Source organism: Apis cerana, linkage group LG13 (genome assembly GCF_029169275.1).
Source record: "Apis cerana isolate GH-2021 linkage group LG13, AcerK_1.0, whole genome shotgun sequence".
Taxonomy (NCBI): Eukaryota; Metazoa; Arthropoda; class Insecta; order Hymenoptera; family Apidae; genus Apis; species Apis cerana.
The window spans coordinates 859,007-880,376 of record NC_083864.1 but is presented as its reverse complement, the minus strand read 5'-3'; the positions used below and the strand labels follow the sequence as shown (position 1 = coordinate 880,376).

General features: G+C 19.3%; 1 protein-coding gene and 1 long non-coding RNA gene across 5 annotated transcripts in view; one reads left to right on the top strand and one right to left on the bottom strand.

Moving 5' to 3' along the window:
- LOC133667188 (uncharacterized) overlaps window positions 1–8,601 on the top strand; it is a 32,058-nt gene extending 23,457 nt beyond the window's left edge. Inside the window, exon 3 of the long non-coding RNA XR_009832439.1 lies at window positions 7,126–8,601. This is a non-coding gene — a long non-coding RNA (uncharacterized LOC133667188). The remainder of the gene's footprint in view (window positions 1–7,125) is intronic.
- LOC107996951 (ATP-dependent helicase brm) overlaps window positions 1–21,370 on the bottom strand; it is a 68,187-nt gene that overhangs the window by 44,105 nt on the left and 2,712 nt on the right. The gene's annotated exons all lie outside the window — the stretch shown is intronic.

Here is a 21,370-nt window from a genome sequence, read left to right as displayed (position 1 = left end):
ATTTTAATAAAATTACGTAAAAGGAAATTGTGACAATTTATAATAAAATACAGTTTGTATTAATAAGGATATGAAATTTTATTTAATTTGTAGTATAGAAAAGATGTTCATACTTTGATAAATATATCTATATATATATAATATGTATACGTTATAAAATTTATTAAATAAATATTGTTTGCTTTTTAGTTTATATATATTTATTGAATAAAAATAATTGACAATAATGTTAACTAAAAACATAACGTTTTATTTATATGATTGAAAAAAAATGCGAAGAACAAATAAAATTGAATATAGTATTTTTCAAAATAAAATTTTAACAGGCATAATTGTGTCGATTAATTATTTAAATTAAACGAATTAGAAGCTAATAATGAAATTAAAATTATTCAGATCACTCCATAATTTCTGAATCTCTGTTGAAAAATTAGAATTAGATAAAAATAATAAAAATAAAATTTTGTTCAAAATCCAAAAAAATTTGTGAACATAAAAACAAAAAAGTTGGAATAAAATTCAACTAAAAATTTTAAAGAAATTCGTTGAAAGATTATAATTATCATAAATATCCACGAATCAAATTTTTTATATTATTTCATGTTAAGAATTTTATTTTTTATATATTATATATATTTTACATATATTCCATAATAACAGATTATTAAACTAACAATTTTTATTAATAAATTTTTAATTTGTAAAATAATTAGAAAGTATATGAATGAGAGTATATTTAATATAAAAAAAAAAGAAAAAGTTGATATAATATTGGATGGAGTACTTCGATCACTTTATAACCATTTATTTTCATTATTAGTGAAAATCATCTTCTAACATGACCATTGGTTCTTCTAAATTATTTTTATGTAAGATAATGATAGAAAAACCAAGATCCGTAACAATTTTTCAAGATCAAATAAAATTCAGCATGGATACAATTCGAATCAGAGTATAGTTAGAAATGAAATACTTTGAATTTTGAATATTGCAAACTTTAAATTTAAAATCGATTCGATTCGAAATTTTTCTTTTTTATCCAAAATCACGAATAACTAAATATTATAAACTTTCGAGATTTCGACTTGACACCAAGAAAATTTCTCGATTTCAAATCTCGACGATTTTGAAATTTCGAATGCACTTTACTTACACAGAAAGAAAGAAGAGAAGTTAACAATAGATTGCGTTTATTTATTTTTAATAACATTACCTATAATATAAGAATATAAGAATAATAAATTCATTTCAAAAAATAAAAACAAATAATTCATTTAGTTTCTTTTATTTTTCTAAAATAAAATAAACAACGAGTTCGAATCTCGATAGATTTTTTCGAAATTTTATAGAATTTAGTGATAACATCATTAAATAATATAAAAATGAGGATTTTTTAATTATTAATCACTTCAATTAATTAATGGTATAGTAAATAATTACTATAATATAGTAATATAGTAATATAGTAATTTACTATAATATACTATAATATAGTATAGTAAATAATTACTAAAAATTATTTAATATATTTATAAATTATTATAATATATAAATAAACATTTTTTTTTATAATTGAATTTTATAAACAATTTTTCTAAAAAAAAAGAAGAAATAATTTATTATTTCTACGAATATTATAAAATATCTTTTTATGATTTTATGTTTCAGATATTTTTAATACGTAATTCTATAAAAAAAAAGACAACAATTTTAACTACGACAACAAATGAAAAAGAAACGAACATATAATTTTGTCCAGCATTGTATAACATTATAATACATTACGAAAAAAAGAATATCAGCTGATAAAAATTGAAGAGATATATTTTATTTAATATTTATTAAATAACTATTTCAGATTTTAATACATTGTTGTAGATATTCTATATGATGTATATCTGTTATTTATCTTTAAGAAGACATAATTTTCTTCAAGAAAACAAAGAATTGAAGAAATCTAGATTATAAATAATCTAGATAATAAAATCTGTAATTATTCAATGTTATAAGATATTTAACTATTTGCATACAATTTATTTAATTATTTAACTATTTGTATACAATCATATTAAATTTATTATTTCTTTATGGATTCGATTAATTTTTTTATCGATATTTTATTTATTTTCTTTAATGAATTATTTTCTTTAATTAAATTAAATAAGTCGACAAAAACGAATAATTTTTTTTTCTCTAGTAAATTTCACTTACAATCTGATATTAACTGCATATTAACTGAAAATAAATATAAAATTGTTACTTGATATCATATATTTGTATTGAATTTGTTTACATTTACATAAGTCTTATGCATCATCATATCCTTTATTTAAATATTAATATAATAATAATATTATATATAACTTTATTTAAATTTTTTATTATTTGTTTAGGATTTTTGTTATATGATTTAATTTTTATAAATCTATTTTTTATATACATTTTTATTTTAATTTTACATAACAATTTTTTCTACTAATAATTTAAAATAAGATTGATTGTATTTTATATTTCAAATAATAATATATTAAAATTGGATAAATATGTTATGATAAAAATGCTTAAAGTTTTTTTTGCCTTCCAATATTTTTTTTTTGTAAAATATCTTTTTTAATTAGAATTTTATGGCTTTTTCTCCAAATAAAAATTATCATTTCGTGCAAAAATGATGAAATACAATATATTAGTACATTTGTTAAAAGTATATGGATATATTTATAATTTAGAAATATATTGTGCATAAAAAAATATATTTACATCAACAATATTTTCTTTATTGAATTCTTTTTTAAATATATGAAAATAATGATTATAAAAATATATAAAAAAATGCGAAAAAAAATATTTAATTCTAAAGGAACTCTATAATGTATAATAAAATATAATATCTTGTTGCATATATATTTGCGAATGAATTAATTATCACTGAATAATAATAAAAAATTGATGCCAAAAATATTATTTTTTTCAGAGTTTTTTTTTCTTCAATAAATGTATATAATATATAATATATATAATAAACTATATAAAAATATTAAAATAAATATTATAAAATATAATATTAGGTAATAGATTGTGAAATGATTTGATTAAAAAAAATAAATAATATGCAATAGAAAATAATATATTTAATGAAACAAATGAGAATAAATAATATATGTTATATTTATGTAGATCCTTCGAATGCCTTTGTTCTACTGAGCTCACTATGTCGCGTTGTACGGCGTGGCGGTTGAAAGAGAGGAGGAAAACCAAAACAGAATCGAACAAGTGATAGTTAATTCACTCGCAAATATATACCCAATAAGATATAGGTCCCATTTTTATACGTATAAAACAGTTAGATAAACTCTCGATTCTCTATTTCTTTATTTATACATTTTTTTATAATTGTCATTTTTTTATTTAGTTATTTAATTATTCACATTATATTTTTTTTGTCTATTTATTAAACAATATAATATTTATTGGAAGAGAGAAACACGAGTATTCTGCGTCTAGGAAATTTTACTTAATATTTACTTAATATTTATTGATATCAATATTATTTATATCATTTATCTATATTATTGCGATCCATGTTGATCATGATATTTAAGAAATAATACAATATATAAATAATATATAAGTAAACAAAATATAATTTAAAATATAAAATAAATATAATATATATTATTATTGTACACGCATTATTTATTCTAATTACAAAATTATTTATTTTTAAAATTATAATATGATCTTTATAGATATTTTCGGATTTAAAATTTATTTTAAATGATTATAAAATTAAATTATATATCGAAAATAATCATTTTATCAATATTTGAGTCATATATTGTGTGTAACTTTTATTATTTATTATAATATATAACTTGTTAAATTAAATATTAAGTTCTTTTAATTCCAATTATATTTTATATTTACATTTCTCTCAATATTCTATATCTAATATTTTCTTTTTTGTTTAACGTCGCTATTTCTAAAAAAGCATTTAATATCTGTTTTGTCTTATATATTTCAACAATATTTATGTCATATTTATTAAACGAACAATAGGAATATTTTTTTAAATTTAAGATTAATAGTCTTTTAACTTACATTTAAAAAAATAAAAGTTAATAATTGATAGAATTTCATGTTTGTGGTTATATATTGTTTTAAGCAATGTTTTCGCAAAATTTTTATCTTCAATTTTTTTTTAAACTTAAATTGTATTGCAACCATATTGCATAAAAATCTTCCATTCGCAATGTATTTCTTCAATGGTAATTTTTCTTGATTCGAAGATTATTATTAATTATATAATGGCATGCTAATAATCCAATTATTTTCTGACAAAATCCAAAAGATCTTTCAATTATTAAAGTCTTGTATCTTGCATATAGCTTTTTTAAAATATTTAAAATATTGAAATTCTCTATGTTTAATTTTGTTTAATATTGTTTTATGTGATTATAGTTTTTTTGTGAGAATTTTAATAAAAGAAATTCAAAATATTTTTTACTATTTTTAAAATTTCTAATTGTATTTTATAACTAATTGCAACACAACACATACATATTCAAAATTATTTTCTTTTGTAAAATTTTCCTTCAAAATAAGAATATATTCTAAATAATTTTATTATGAAATATTTGATAAGTTAACAAGATGTAATTTTATAATAAATAAAAATTTATTATTAAAATTATTATTATTATTAAAATCAATCATCTGTTATAAATTCAAAAAAGAATTAATTTTCGATTCATATAATAAGCAAAATTATCGATTTTGGGATTCAAAAACTTATAAATTATTCATTAATATTCATTATATCCACGTCCATTATATCCAATTATTATTACTGATATTGGAGACATTATTGAATCATTTTTTTTCGAAGATAAAAGAAAACAATATAGTAATTGTTAATATAACTATATTATTATATAATACTTAAATGCTTTTTCAATCTGAATTCAATCTAAATCTATTGAATATATAAGAATATGTAATCAATAGGATGGGACTACATCATATATAATACATAATATGATTGAATATCGAAAAGTTGGAAAAAGTTTTTTTCTGCATAGATTATGAAAAAAATACTAACATTAATTAGTTCCTTTACTCTTCTGATTTAACATTAGGTTTTTTTTTATGGATTTAAGTATTTAAAGAGAAAAATCTATGCAAACAAACCAATTCAACAGCTAAATAATATTTATGAGAAATTAATAGAAAAAATAATAGAACAAACATATGAAAATGTTATAAAGAATTAGAAGATTAGGCATTTTTTAGGAAATTTCATATTTTACAAATAACTGGTGAAATTAAAAAAATCATTTATAAAAAATTATTTACAAACAAAATGCTATCATTTCCCTTTGAGAGATATATTCTAACATTTGTTTTATTAATAATAAAATTGAGATTTATTAAGATCTTATGCATTAAGAAATATAATATCAAGGATAGAAATATATTGGCACATTCAGATATATATATATTAGTGAAATAAGCTTAAAAAGTTGCATAAAATATTGTTTAATTAATCTTTCATCAATGCTTGTTAAAAAAGGATACTGAATTTTTAAAAAAATCGTCAAATTTGTGTTAAAAATCACAAGTGACTTTAAATATTGCACGAAATAATATTTAAAAAATCAAGCGTAAGATATTTGATAATCCTTAAAAATATTTAATACACAAATATGAAAAGTACTTATAAAGCGATAATTTTCGAAGATTTGTAAATAAGTGCTTACAAATATTAAAATTGGAATTAAAGTCTTGAATTGAAATTCGAATTATTGTGATTTTATAAATCAATCTTGGTTACTGTTTCTAGCAATTATCATTATTCGAACAATCAAATTCTGCATAGAAATTCTTTTAAATTATTCTTATACGATTTTTTATTTTTTTTATTTTTCTTTATTATTACTTCTTTATTATTATATTTGCAATTGATGATAAATACAACATTCAAAAGATTGAGTCCATATATAAAGTGAAGATAAATATAAATATTTTTCATTGATATCTCTTTGTTCCAACATTATAACATAAATAGCATCAATAGAAGAGCCAGCATTATACATTGTACATTATATATTTGTTTATTATTGTAAAAGCTAGATTATGTAGGATACAAATTTTTTAATCATTGAAACGAATAAGAGATGACATGTAAATTTTCATTAGCATGGACATTGCTCTTGATCATTTCAAATAGAACTTTGTAGTAAATCATTTTTATTACTATAAATAATAACTCCATGAAAAAGTTGGAGCTAACATTTTGATTCTTCGAATATAACCAGGAACTTTAAAGTGTATAAATTTCGTATCCATAATCCATAAATATTTACTGTACGTGGATCATTAAATAATAATTTTTTCTCTTTCACAAATTTTGGATATCTTATCAGAAATGTATATGAACATGAAAAGCATTATTTGAAATATCTAAAGTGCTTCTAAATAAGGCTAGCATAATGCAAATAAGGCTCAGTCCTATATGTTTCTTTGTTACCTAATGAAAAGTGTGGTTCTACACAGATTCGTATCTAATTAAAAATGAATTAAAACCAACATTATATTTATTTGTTTGTATATTTTACAATAAAGGCAGTTCATATTGAATTAGCAGTCATTGATCTCTCCACAGAGATATTTTTAAAAAAAAATATCTATTTACAAAGATTTATTGATAACGAGGTACGAAATTAATTAATTGAATTTAAAAAAATTTCAGATAAAGAACGCAATGCATTTGAAATGAATCATCGAGGATAATATACGAAAAATTATACATTGTTTTGCTTTTACAGACAATCTTTAGTTCGCCTAATGCCCTAAATATAATGAAATTAGAAGAAAGTTGAGCATTGGTAATAATTTCAATGAAACTTTAGTGAGATTCTGCAAAAGCATTGAGATTAAATTGTAATAATTTTATAAATTTTTTTTTGTAAATTGCTAATAATTTATATTTATGCGACGTTAAATTTATTAAATAAAAAAAAATTAGTTTCCCTAAATTCTCTATCGTCTAACAATTCTTTTAAAACCTAATCATTTGCCTCTTATATGATTTATATGATTTAACAAGGATTTGTTGTCAAATTTCAGATGATCCAGCAAAATATATATCAACGATAGCAGAAAGTACTTATATCAATTGGAATGAAAATAAATGGCGTACAACAATAATTGGCAAATTTGGAACAATAACCTTGCAATGGCAATTTTGGAATTACCCTTTGGAAACCATCGAAAGAATAAACTCTAGATTAGCTATTGCTAGGTTTGTAATAATCAGAATGATAATGATTAAGGTCTATAAAAATGACAGAAACAAAAGCTTAATTATTCATATTAAATAATAATTTGTTTAATATAATTATATGTAGGTTTAATATAATTATATTTAAGCAATTATATTTAGTAATAATAATTATGCACTCGAACATTATTAATTTATATAATAATTTATTGAATTATCATTTTTTATGATTTTATTACGAGTAGCTTAAATGATTATCTAGATAGATTAATCAACGTGGTTTGTGGACTTGTAATTCTATTTTTATATATTTTATTTGTATCATATTATGTATTTGTATGTATTTGTACGTATTATTATATTATAATATTTTTATTTGAACTTGTATGTGTAATTGAAAGCGAATGATATATTAAGTGTTTCTCTTTCTTAACAAATAGAATTCTTAGAATTGTACATTTTTTAGAAACACTTCGGCATGGTTAAACGCGATCTTGATGATATTTTTCAGTTATCTCAATCAGTATTATTCTATATTCGAGAAAATTTATTAAAAATTCTAAAAATAAAATTTAATTCTAGAAATTTTCCTTAAATTGAGAATGTTACATAACTAAGAGGTTGATGTGCTTTATCAACGATCCGCGATTCTTTAAGATGAATATGGAGAGGACTTCAGAATACTTGTTAAAATTTGAGAAAAAAATTAGAATAATTTTAAACTTTGAACTATTAAAATGTGTTTGAATTCGAACTTAGTAAATTTGAATAAAAGAACTGTTAGAATCTTTTGAATTCATTTAGTAACAAGATAAACTTTCATTGAAATATGAACTTTATTCTTAATTGTTTAAGATAAAATTTCAATTAACAATATATATTTAATATACATATACATAATTTAATAGTTAATATATAATTTTATAATAAATTAATTTTATTATTATATATCATAAATTCACGAACAGAATGAAATTATTTGTTCCACAATATGGGAGATTATCATGGTGATATAAGTTATAGTGGAAATTAGTTTGAGAAGTTATAATTTTTGTAAAAGTTCAAAGCAAATAAAGTATCTAATAAAACTCTCTAATTCGGTTTTAAGAGATGAAATCACGTTTTGAAGAAAATTTAAAATTTTCTTTTTAATGAAATATTTTTAATACGTGTTTATGTTTTAAATTATTATATAATTTTATGTGAATATTAAAAAAATATTGTAAAAAAATTGTATTGTTTTATTATATATATTTATCGAATCCTATTAAAAATTTTTGAAAATTTTATTTGATTTTTGAGATATCAGCACCATCCTTTAAAAAATTTTTTTTTCTTATTACATATGCTGAAATATCCTCTTTCCAAATCTGAATATTTTATATTTTAAATATTTTTAATGTATAAAAAGCATCATTGTCAAATTAAAAAATTTCTAATAGTTTTTTAATAAGCTGATCTCGTAAAACAATATTCAAACAATTTATATATGTTTTTAATTTTGTTTATGAAAATTAATATAAAATTTAATTAGAACATTTGAAACAATTTTTATCAATAAAATAAATTTTTATGAAACAATATTTTTCGCAATTTATTTCCAATATCTTCAATATGCTGACAAAGTTTTTCCCATGAAATTTTGTGAAATTTAATTTATGCTTGTTTTGTAATATTTTGTAACTTAGGATATGTTCCAATATTATTTGATTTTTTTTAATTTTTCTTTTATTTTTCATCCAAGTTAACTTTAGTGATTTAATTTGCACATAATTTTATTTAAACTTCAATTTTAAAATTTTATTGATTTTATGTATTTTTTCTTGGGGCTTATTTTAATTTTAATGTTATATTTTTAGCAATCATTAGCGATATTTTGGTATATTTGATAGGAATTTTATTAATTTGAATTATATTATCTATGATCACAATATTTAGTGATTTGGTATTAATTTTTCTCTTATACACTTTTCAAAATTTGTAAAATCCATATATAGAATTTATGTTTTTAGAAATTTCGTATTTTTAGCTTTGAAAAATTTGCAATTTCTATAAATCTATTCTTTCCATTATGTGACAATCGTTAATTTCACAAAATTCGAAATTCGAGCGATTTTATTATATTTATCAATTGATATGTTTAGATTCATATTAAATAAATTTTTGTAAAAATTAATCTATTTTTATTAATCATACAACATAATTGAATATTAAATTATTCATAATTAAGTACAACTAATTATGAATGTTTTATTTTTTGTTTACTTATAACACGCAATATGCAATACTTTATTAGAAAAAACTAGAAAATATATTTAAAACTAGAATATATATTTAATCGTGTGTTAATTATGATATCATAATTTACAACCTTATCAGCATTTGAAATATTCAAAAATTCCAAGTAATATTGATTATAAAAAATAAGTATGCTGATTTTAATTTATGATAATTATTAATATTACTATAATATTACAACAAAATAATAGATAACAATAAGAATATAATTATTTACTTACACTATTCCCATTATCCGAATACACTAATATATAAACATTTTATTATCCGTATATTCTGTTATCCGCACAACATTTTGTAGTAATGTTTACATACAACATATTTAGATACATACAACATAATTAGATTATAACATAAATACAACGTATTTAGATATAATAAATACTTTCTTGCGTTCAGCCAGTTAAATGTAATCATATCAATTCAGTCTGAAGCAGAGAACGCAATAATAACGAAAACACGTAGTATATTGAAGAGAAATACAAAATAATTAAAGATCTTAAAATTGGTGAAAGTACAACAAAAAGAATTAGCAAGAATATATGATATTGGGAAATCCACAATCATAAATATTAAAAAATAGAAATACAATATTGAAAATTATACACATAAATTATAATTATATAAATTATATTATTATATAATGTAGATTCAACGGATGCTAGTATCGGTAGAAAAAGCTTAACAAATCTAAAAAATAAAAGTGTAGATAATGTTGTCTTCCAATGGTTTCATTAACAAAGAGATAAAGGCACGCGGATACATGTTATATAAAAAAACTCTAGAATTCAATAATGGATTAAAGAGAAACCCATTTAAAGCTAGTAATGATTGGTTACTAAAATTCAAAGCAAATTTATGATATACGACAACTGAATATCTATAGAAAAAAACTTTCAACGAGTAATATGGCTGCAGAAACTTTTAGAGCAGATTTTAATAAATTTTTAAATAAAGAAGAATATGAATTAACAAATGTATAATATTGTATAAAATTGATGAAACAGGTTTAATTTGAAAGGTACTACTACAGACGTTAGTTTCTCATTATGAAAGATTAGCAAAATTAATAAAGAACGCATTAGTGTACTTTGTGCGAATGCTACTGGATGTCCAATTCTAATCATCGAAAAAAGTTATTTATAAAAATCAGACAAATGATTGGATGAACAACAACATTTTTGTTAAATGGTTTGAAAATATTTTGATAGATTAAAGAGCATCAATTAAAAAATAATTATAAAGAAAGAGTTATTTTTCTGGTAGACAATGCATTCTACATGTGATATTTCTAACCAGAAGGAGAAATTTATAAAAGTTATGTTTTTACCACTTAATATAATTTCATTCATTAAATTTCATCATTTCACAGCCATTAGATCAAGGAGTAATTGAGTGCTTCAAACGATTATATAGAAAAAAATTGCTTAAAAAATTTCTGTTTATGTTTTACATGGCAAACGAATGAAGCAACATTAAAAGTACAACATTGAAAAGAGCGTGAAGAAAACTTTTGATGCGTGAAATTAAAGAAATTAATAAACAAGAAAAAACAGTCGAAACAAATATTGAAGAAGCTGTTACTATATTGCATAGAATACGAAGGTGCGATTGTGATAGTAGTGATGTAATGCAATGGTTCAGTGCGATAAAGACAATAGTAACGATGAAGATAACATAAATTTTACACAAACAGAACCAGTAAACGAAAATATATAATGAGGATATATTTCTTATGTCGAAATATTTGAATCATTTGAAAAAAGACATCGATGATTTGAGGCACAACGGGAATGTAATGCTACATTACAATAAAAAATTTCTACTGTACAAAAGATTAGAACTGAAAATAAGAGTAAGAAAAGTAAAAATAATGAAACAATATGGTAAAACATATATGGTACCATATTAAGCTTGAGAGTCGATTTTTCTTGTATTCTTCTATCTATGATATTCTTTTGTTTGTAGAATATTTTCTTTTATATTAATAATTATAGAATCTATATTGGAGGATTAATTATAGGAATTATACTAATATATATCAGCATATGAATTAAATCAATAATTGTATTATGGTTTTTCTGCTATAATTTCACTAAAATAATTCTGCTAAAATTTTCTGCTATAATTTTTACAAAATCTTTTATAATTCTTGTTTTTTGTATATTTTTTAAATTATCAAATAAGATAAAATTTATAATTTTTACAATTATGCAATAACAATTTATGGATGAAAATATATAAATATATAAAATGATGAATAATAATTTTAAATAAATGAAATGAATTAATAATTTAAAATAAAATTCAATTATTTCTTTTCCGTAATTAGAAAATGTATTGATATCAATTTCATTTAAAATTATACATATATAAAACAATAAAAAATTAATTTATTAATTTTTATCGATTTCTGTGATTTTTGCAGATATGCCTGAATCAGTCAAAAATCTTATTATGTTTCTTTCATTTATGTTTCCACTTCCTTATTTTGTGCATTCAATTAAATTTAATTGGCTTTTATTCATTATTTCTTTTTCTTTTCCTTTTGTAATTTATTTTTATTTTTTAATATCCAATTTTCACAATATGGAATAGATATTTGAAATATTTAATCTACGTATGTAATATTGTTGAATTATGAGAATGATTAAGTTTAAGATAATATAATAAAACGATACATATACTTAGCAACGATTCTTTTTTTATTTTATTTTTATATGATCACTCATGGCATAATCGCTTTCCAATTAAATTTAGGCGAGAGAATCATGCATCTACATATAATAATTCAAAATGAGAAATATCTATATTTTCTAAGGTTTTTTTTATATTTATTGAATTTTCAATAATTATATACATAGCATTTTTGAGATAATAGTTTCAGTTACACCATTATAATTTTTTATATTCATTATTATAAATTATGATTTATTTTGTCTGGTTTTAATTATATATAATTAAAATTCGTTCTTTATTTAAATTGATTTAATCTTTTGATTACTAAAGTATTACTTCATATAATAGCTCTAGAAAAAATATGTTATTGTAACGATATCATAAAAACTAGAAAATTAACTCTAGAAAGATCTATACTCGGGAGGGGAAAGGGGGAGGAAGTATACCGAGCTTGTTTAATTGTAAATTAAATTATTTAATAAATAAAATAATATTTAGTTTCAATGTATGATTTAAAAGCATATTTTAAATATATTTAAATTTTGTATAGTATATATATATATATATATATATATATATATATATATAAAGTATTTATAAGTAAGTAAGTATATATATATTTATTATAATTATATTTTATTATAATATATTTATTTAAAGTATATATATATATAAAGTATTTCAGTCAAATTTATCAAAGTTATCGATCATATTTCTATTGCTTTTAATGATAAGATCTATAATATATTTTTGTACATTTATTATCTAGTTTCTTTATATTCTTATTAAAATTTTTACTGGAAAAACCTTTTTTCATTTTTGCTAGGATTAAACTTTAACTGAAATAAACTTTATAAATAATCTGCTGTTCATTCGAAATATTTCGCCTGCCTCATCATATACAGATCGAATGACTTTCAAATAAATAATAGAAATACTTTTCTATTCAGAGAGTACATGAGATATAATTTATTTTATTATTTTATTATTTATCATAGAAGATTGTCAATGATCAAAAATAATTTCGCATCATTATTTTTCAACAATTTTTTTTTATTTTTTATGATAATTCGAATAATTTGTACTACTTAAATTTTATAAAAAATAATTTTTAATTTATTCAGAAATTATTAAAAACAAAAAAATTTTATAATTGAAATTTATAAAATCTTTATATCGATTTTGAATAAATATTAATTTTTTATATTGTAGAATTTGATTATTTATACTAATATGTTAAAAAAAAAAAAGAAAAAACAATATTATTTATTGAACATGATTGATTCATAAAGCGACTCGAATTTAATTTTCTCAATTTTATCAATTTATTAATAATAATTTACAAATAGATTTCCTTACATTATTCGAAAACTCAGATATAATAGTAATAATCACTTCATAAGCCATATCTGCATATCAAATGCTTTATAATATCATCAGAGATCTCAAAAATCACCAAATACCGGCATCATTAAATATTGTTTTCTAATACGATAATTATTTCTCCGCTTAGTTTTACTAGATAAAAATTGAAAGGGAGAATTATGATCTATGATAGTTTCAAAATAAACTTTTTGTAAATAAACAGTCTTTCACTGTTTTCATAGTCTTTTCAGTATTAGTTTAGATCATTTTTCATGCGAATTTATATTCAAACATTATCTATTCGAGTGAATTGAAACATGAAAATATTGAAAAATATATGTGTCGAATTTATGATAGCAATAAACTATTGCTATTTTTGAAAAGTTTTTTGCTAATTTGTTAATCTTTAATAAATAAATCTTGTGAATAATCTGCTATTCGTTCGAAATATTTCCCTTGCCTTGTATATCGATGGAATAATAATATAAATTATAAAAATATTTTTTTCCTATTCTGCGAAATAGAAAAAATACAAATATACATGCAAGAATTTATCGGCAGAAATCGAAAGTTAAAGTTATTTGATTGAGAAATTTCTCATTTGTTGATCAAATTCTCGTTTTCAATAGCATAAACATTGACTCTTTGGATCGCAATCAATCGCCAAATTTTTCCTCGTCTTATTGTTTGCATTCTTCTCCCATAATTAAATCTTATTCAATTTGATGAATGATTAGAACGTCACAATGATGGAAAGAAATAAGATGACATTAATTTGTAAATCCAAAAAAAAAAATGATAAATATTCAAACTTTTGGAAATAAATTAATAATAATAAATTTTTTATTAATTAATTAATTAATTTATACAAAATTTAATTCGTTTAAGCACATCAATTTCATTTTTTGAAATATTCTTAGTCAACGTAATATTTTCTAGATTCGAATTCGTTATTGTTAATTATTATTGTAAACAAAAACATCGAAAATTGAAATCGTCACTAAGGATAATTAGAAGAAGAGTTTCATTTAAAAGCAATCATCTATACTGAAATATTTAAAAAGATGACAATATGGATTATATACTAAATCCTTTAGATTTAATAGAAAATCAATGGAAATTGATCAATTCGATTTACTAAGAAGATAAATTTATTATTCTAGTCTTTTCGAAGATAAAAGTCAAATCTTTTGTTCTCCATTAATCTCAGGGATTGATTGCATTTTCATATGTCGATTAATATGATTTATATGATTATAGAGACTAAATTAGATTTATTACAGATAAGGAAAAGAAAAAGAAATGTTTTAAATATAAATGATCTAGACAAAGATAAAAAATACTCGAATGTTCTACTAACATCTAAATGGAAAAAATATTCTGACGATTTTTTCTCTAATTTTTGTTCAAATTCTCTTGCAATTTTTCTTTGTTAATTGTTAAAAATTAAAAGTGGAGTTCGAAGGATAATTATTCATGACTATTTCATTGAATTTCATTAGAATGACTATTCTAAATCATCAATAAAGTGGGATTATATATTAAAACTAAAATTAGATAGTAGATGACAGCTTATCAATAATAATCAAAATCTATACTATCACGATTTTTTGACTTTATGACGATACATTGCCGATCTATAAATCTATTATTCTTTTAATTTTAATTTTTAATTTTTTCCATTCTTGAAAAATATTTCTAAACTAAAATTTCTAAAAAAGAAAACTAACAATAAATATATTCGATTAGCTTTAACAAACTAATTTAATTTAAGCTCTTTATTTAATTTGCATAACTTTATTAACATTCCAATTTTAAAATGGACGATTAATTAAAATTCTTAATCATGAAATATAAAAGTCAAATTGATCCTCCTTAGTTTAAAATAAAGTTTAAGAAACAAGTAATAATTTTATATAATCTATTCTCTTGAAATAGAGATTCTTATAATAGATATTGACTACGAATTAGCTCATTTATAATTATAACAACAATTCAAGATAATAAGAAGATTTGTTATTATAATGTCATTTTGTATGTGCAAAAATTGTTAAAAAAAATTCGTTACAACTTCCTACAATAACTGAAATTGAATTTCTTAATTAGACTATTGATTTTCATTGATGACTTTGATCAAATGTACTCGAGTTCAATATAAAACATGTATTCATTAATTGCTTCAGCTATCTAGTTTCGTTTATTTGCGATGAATAAACGCGAAAATAATTTAGATAAGATACGAATTAATATTTTTCTATACAAAATGTTTCATTTTTAAGATTTATAATCTAGAATATAATCTAGATATAGTCTAGAAATTGTAAAATCAATCTAACAAAAAATTATAGTAAAATATATTGGTTGCACATTACATAAAATATATTGAATATTAACAATATCCAAACTATCACTGTATCGAAATATATTCGAATCATGAATTAATAAAATAATTGCTATACAAACACAAAAGAAAGTATCACAAAATGCAAAATATTTGTTATCATTCTTTTATTATAACATTTAAATTTTTTTTAAAAAATTAATTTTTCATAATGCAATTGAACGATATGTTTTGAAATAATATTCTCAAAAGATAAATTGTAAAAAAAAGGAACATTTTAAATTATTGTAAAACAAAATATAAGCTAAAAGGTAATGTATACAAATCTGATTATTATAATTCATTATAAACTATTTAAATGTCTAAATATTAACATCTTCTCATTTTTTTTATTATCATTAATTTGTTCTGAAAAAATAACTTAAATATATAACTATGTACTATATAACAATGTTAATGTTTCTTATATAATAGATGAAGAACAGAATAATAATTAATGGTTATTTAAGTTTTTATTTATGCATTATGACTTTCGAATTGATAATTGAAATAAACATATTCAAGGTTTTCATTGCCTTGTTAAATATATTCAAATTATTTGTCCTACTTTTTACACTTTTTTTTTTTTACTTTTTATGAAACTATCATGCTTGTAACATTTATTTTTTTGATTCGGTCACATTCTTCTAATAAATATCTAGAATACAAAATGTAATTTTAAAAAATTTGTACCATATAAAGTACAAGATTTTATGAATTGTTGATAGCATCGGATACCATGGATATTTTTCCTTAAATATGCGATTTGTTTCAAAACAAAATGTTTTAAATTTTTTCTAAAATTAAAATAAATTAATATTAAATTATAATAATTAGAATTATTTTTAAATTACAAAAGAGATATTTATAAAAATATTTATATTTGTTATCTCAGTTAATATTTTTATATTTTGGAAAACGATATATTTCCATCATTTAAATCTTCTCTCTTTGTTTTATCAACATTTCATGCTAAAAAATAATGCTTTCTTTATTATATTATATTATCTATATAATTTTTCTTTATTTGCTTTCTGTCTCACTATTTTTAAATATATAAAAATATATATTTTTTTTATAAAACTTTCATAAATTAGCATATTTTACAAGTGAAAATAATATTATATAAATACAAATGCTTTATTTTGTTCAAATGCTTTGTTAAAAAATTATAAATAAAAATATGAAATGATAATCGATTGATATACTTGAATGATACAATTAGTAGGAATAGATTTAAAAATTATTATGAATTGATATCGAAAAATATAATCCATTACATTAAATTCATTTATTTTTCTTTATCAATTTCTTTTTCAATTTTTTCTTCAGTAAATATATAATAAATTTTTTGTCTTAACTTCTTAATATGTGTACTTTGCATTTGATACATTTTCTTTTTTATAGTTCTTCACAATATATCTAATCATAGAAATCAAGAAAATGATGCTATCTATTATTAAGCGTAATTATTTAATTATTGCTGTACTAATAGCGTATAATTAAATAACTTAATATTTAATTGGATCTATAAATTTTGATTATATATATATCTATAAATATTTATTTTCTCCTATCAATTGTGGCTGCAATTCATTTTATAAAAAGTCCAAAAGAAACTGAATAGTTAATTTTTTTAATAAAAGATGATATCTAAATATCTTATTGTTCTCTAATATCTCTATCTATATTACATTTGAATTGACTTAAAACATTATTTCATGGACAATACATGGATTTTTATGATTTCACTGATGATAGAATTCATTTGATTTTTTCAAAAGTGTCAATGTTTTCTATCTTTGTGATCTGGATGACTTGTCTTCATATAATACACAACCTTGTACATATATATAGAATATATATAGAATATATATAGAATATATATAGGATATATATAAGATTCAAAACAGGCATATTTGCATTTGAATTATTTTTCAATAATAAAATATTTTTTTAAGCATATTTGTTATTTTTATCTTAAATATATATTCAATAAGAATATTTTCATTTCTTAAATAAATTACTGCAATATAATTTTTCTACAACTGAACGCATAATGCATATTTTTTATAAATTTCAGACATTAATTTCTTATTCTTATTTTATTGAAAGTAAAAAAAAAAAAACAGCAATTATCTTTCTGTTTAAATTATTTTCATTGTACCATACATGGAAAATATCTTCATCTTTTTTAAATGATATTTAAATATAATTATTCAAATATTTAAATATAATTTAATTAATTTAAATAAAAATAATTTAAATATAATTTAAATAAAAATAAAAATAAAAGTTATTTTTTTTATACGGATATCTGAAAACTTTGATATTATAAAATGTTTAAAATAATTATGAAAAAATATATTTCACATGTTATAATGTCAAATATAATTTAATAACTATTTATATTTATATAACTATAAAAAGTATATAATAATTATATAATTATAATATACATATAATTAAATTTTAATATATAGAATTCATACTTTGATATATAGAATAAATTTAAGTTTTTAATACAAAGGATAATTAGTTTTGCAATTTCGTTAGAAAACTGATTCAAAGTAAAATAAGAAAAACAAATATTTAATGTTTATAAAAGTTAGTACTAATATTAAATAAGATTCACGTAATTTTCTTCTTCTAAATAATTATTCAAATGGTTAAGAAACTAAGATAACGATATACGTTAAAATAATTCGAATATTTCTAGAAATTCGTGTAAAATTCGAAATTGCAAAAACATTGTACTTGAAATTTAACAAGCACTTATTAACAATTGTGTAAGTTGTCATATACAAAAATATTCCATAATGATCACTGTTAATCGTTTTTATATAAGTCAATTTAAAGTTTAAAATATTACTAACAATTTATTGTTTGATTCATTTGTTAATATAAATTAATATTAATAAATATTAATAATATAAATATAATATAAATATAATATAATATAAATAATAAATATTAATAATATAAATTAATATTAATAAATATTAATTATTATATATAACTGACTCATATATCATAATATAAATCTGTATTTTGATGTCGCATAATGCGTAATTAAAATAATTAAAAATAATTAAAATCAAATCGATCGATTTTTTAATGAAGTATTCATAAAAAAATACAATTATAATAAGCAAAGGGCAAAATATTTATAAAAATATATTTTCATATGTAAGAGTTTCATTCTATATTGAATTAATAATAAAATTAACGAACATTTTATAATTAATGTTTCTCAAAAATTAAGTTGCATTATTTATAAATAAAATTGTAATTTTGTTAATCATAGTAATAACTGAAAGTATTTAATAAAAGTATTTAATAAAAAATTTGATATCTTTTTCTTATAAATAATCTAATATAAATATTTAATATTAATTTTTTTTAATATTAAAATCTGTTTCTTGTAGAATTTCATTCCATGTCTTTTTTAAAGTCATTATTAATTTCAATTTTATATATCGTTTGCTTTTTAGTATTTTTCTATCAAATTCCAAGAATGCTCAATTGGATTTAAGTTGATATAGTCAAGAAAACAATGATATATATTATTATAATCAATAAATTTTTTAACTATTTTTGAAATATGTTTTAGATTATTATTATTATGTATTATTTTTATTATATTAAAATATATATTATTTTCTTTGAATTTCTCAATTAATTGGAAATAAATTTTTTTAAAAATTTTTTTTATATATCTTGCTATCATTAACGTCAATAACTGTTAATTCTTTAACTTTTATAATTCTTCTTTTCAAATTTCTTTTTGAAATATATAGCTTTTTTCTAAATATTCTATCATGTAATTCAATTTCAGATAAATATGATTTTATTTGAGTAATTGACAATTTTAATTTTTCTTCTATCTGTTTAGTATTGATAAATAATTTCTTTTTCTCTAAAATAACAATGATCTCGATCTTGACATTCTTTTTTGAATATTTTTACAAATATTTCCTGTGTTCTTTTTTTTGACATTCCAAATTGTTATAAAATTGTTATAAAATTTTTCCTTTTATTTTTTTCTATCTGTCGCGTGTTATTTTCATCTTTGCATGCTATAAATAAATAATCATTAACAATAACTAGAAAACATTATATAAAAAAATAAAATAAATTATGAAATAGAAAAATATATATTTAATTGTAAATTTTTATTATAAGTGTAATATTTTTATTATAATAAGTGTAATTCTGCTTACTAAATCATGCGTAACATTTTTAATATACATAGTTATTATATATATAAATATATATATATATATTAATTATAAATATATTAATATATATTAATAACTATATAATAAATATATATATATATATATATATATATATATATATATATATATATTTCTAAACATTCATAAATTCCTATATAAGTAAGAATAACTTTATGTAAATAAACTAATCGACAAATATGTAATAAGACATTTTTATTGAAAATTTTAAAAAGAAATATTCTTTATTAAGGTTAAGCGATAGTTCATTATAGCTTTGAATGTAGCACTTATGCATTTAGATAGACGAAGATGCACTATTGTAATAAAAATTGATTCTGATTACTAATTTACAGACATAATATTTATATATGAATAAAACAGTGTTAATTCATTATTTTTATATAGTTATTAAATACATTGATTTATTATTAAACATATTGATTTATCATATGCTTTTATGATATGAATGATATTGGATAAAAGATGCAAACAGTGTTGATTTATTCTGTATTGCTGAATTTAGATCAATTAAAAACTGATTTATCGAATTAATTTTTTTGTAAATGCAATGATTATTCTGACTTGAGATATATTTGCTTTGTTGCCTTCTCGTATCCAAAATATTAAAGAATGTTTTTTAATTATACTTTAATTATACTTTATTTTTACTATATACTATACTATATATATATGTATATTTTTTATTATATATATTATATTTTTATAAACAATATATAATTTATGAATATCGTCTTGAATTATTTTCTAGAGAATCTACATATCTATCTCTCATATTCAAAAATTTTATTTAATTTATTTTATATATCACAATATGAATTCTATATATTATATTACTATATATTAAAATTTAATTATATATATATATATATATTGTGATGAGATTAAAACAATAAAATAGGTATAATTTATAAATGAAATTTATCAATAATCTCGTTCAGCATCAGAAATCCAATGGCAGATATAATGATACTTTTCATGAGTAAAAATATTAGTGTTAGATGTTAGCTGCATGCAAATTTATTAAAAAAACAAAAAAAAAAACAAAAAAATTATTATAAATCAAGAGAGCATAGAGCGATGAATTTATAAGACATCTTATTATCTTTC